The following is a 1,970-nucleotide window of genomic DNA, read 5'->3' as shown; positions in this document are numbered from 1 at the left end:
CCCAAGTATTTAATCTTGTGATTAGCTATTGTGATGTGTATTGTTTTTCTTAGCTCTAGCTCTGTATTCTCTTTGTCATTATATAGAAATCCAATTGAGTTTTGTACGTTGGTCCTGTATCCTGCCACTTTGCTGAATTGGTCAACTATGTCAAATAGTTTCCTTGCTGAGCCTTGAGGATTTTCTAAGTGTATTATCATATCATCTGCATAGAGAGATTATTTTCTCTCTTTTTTGCCAATTTGGATACCTCTTATTTCCTTCTCTTGTCTTATTGTTACTGCTAAGACTTCCAATACAATGTTGAATAAGAGAAGTGATAATGGGCATCCTTGCTTAGTTTCTGTTCTCAAAGGGAATGTCTTTAATCTCTCCATTGAGAACAATGTTGGCTCTTGGGTTTGCATGTATACTTTGTTAGTATGTTGAAGAAATTCTCCTCTAATCGAATTTTGTTGAGTGTTTTAATCAAGAAACGGTTTTGGATTTTGTCAAAGGCTTTTTTTGCATTGATTGATAGGATCCTGTGGTTCTTGTTCTTTGCTTTGTTAATTTGATGAATTACATTGATTGTTTTTCTTATGTTGAACCATCCTTGCATAACTGTTATGAATGCCACTTGGTCGTGATGACTTATTTCTTTGATGTATTTTGGATTCTATTGGCCAGGATTTTATTCAGGATTTTTGCATCTATGTTCATAAGATATATTGGCCTGGCCGGGCTCGTGCGCTAATCGCCTGCAGGCGGTCGTGCGGAGCGCTAGCGGTCGATGGCCCCGACGGGAGGCTCGCTGCTGGCACTCGGAGCTCCGCGTCCTGCCTGAGCGCGCTCTCGCCTTTCCAGCCGCTACCCCAAGGACATGCCTGCGTAGCCGCCTCCTCCTGGGTTAGGATTTACTGGAAGGTCTTCTTCATGGAAGCGATGTCCCCGCAGCAAGAGACTCTCGGAGGGCAGCCGGGGCGCTCCACTACCCTGACAGGAGTGTCTCGGCTCACCGAGGGCCTGAGCACCAAGAAGGGACAGTCCTTCTGCTGGGGTGGACACGTGTGCATTTCTTTCATCCGTGTGCTACAGTAGGACTCTGTTGATTGATGGCTGGGTAGAACTCAGAAGAGGCCTCCAGAGACAGGAGCGACATCTTTTCCTGTTCAATGTTTTGCTTGTTGTGGCCAAAATCAAGTATAATAACAACTTTAAGATTAAAAACAAAGTCAAGTTAAGTGACATGTGGACAGCAGGCTGTGTGAATGAAGTGGGAGAAGGGAACACCAGTGCCATGAAATCCTTTGTCTTGGGCTGGCCCACAGTTAACTTTGTTGCCACATTCTCTTCTCCAGAACAAAAGGACAAATAGCTCTCTCTCCACCAGAGATACATCAATCTAGAGAAAGAGGACTACTCGAAGAGCATGCCCCTCAAAATCTTCACCAAGGACATTGGGAATTGTGCCTATTCTAAAACTATAACAGTAACAAATTCAGATACAGCAAGCGATGTTATCAGCATGTCACTACCAATGCTAGGGATAACTGGATCTGAGAGAGATTACCAATTGTGTGTCAATTCTGGAAGGGAAGAAGCACCACACCCACTTATTGGACATGAATATCCTTACGGCATTAAAATGAGCCATCTTCGAGACTCGGTGCTCCTGGCACAGGGATCTAAGGACTCCTCCACAGCTTCCAATCCGCAGGAGCCGTTCCTCATGGAGCAGCTGCCACGCGAGATGCAGTGCCAGTTCATCCTGAAGCCCAGCCGCCTGGCCGCCGCCCAGCAGCTGAGTGATTCAGGCCAGAAGGCATTCAAGAGGAGGCTATCTGTCATTAACTGGGCCTTTTGGCGAGGCTCCAGCACTCACCTCGACAACCTGCCCATGTCACCAACCTCTCCCATGCCAGGCCAGCTCTTTGGTGTTTCTCTGCCAAATATCTGTGAAAATGACAATCTACCCAAACCTGTCTTGG

General features: G+C 45.8%; 1 pseudogene; it reads left to right on the top strand.

Annotated features, from left to right (window-relative positions):
* Window positions 1–912: 912 nt before the first annotated feature.
* LOC102848639 overlaps window positions 913–1,970 on the top strand; it is a 15,375-nt pseudogene continuing 14,317 nt past the window's right edge.

Source organism: Elephantulus edwardii, unplaced genomic scaffold, assembly GCF_000299155.1.
Source record: "Elephantulus edwardii isolate Elephantulus edwardi_28Jun2011 unplaced genomic scaffold, EleEdw1.0 scaffold00044, whole genome shotgun sequence".
NCBI lineage: Eukaryota > Metazoa > Chordata > Mammalia > Macroscelidea > Macroscelididae > Elephantulus > Elephantulus edwardii.
This window is presented reverse-complemented; position numbering and strand designations above follow the sequence as displayed.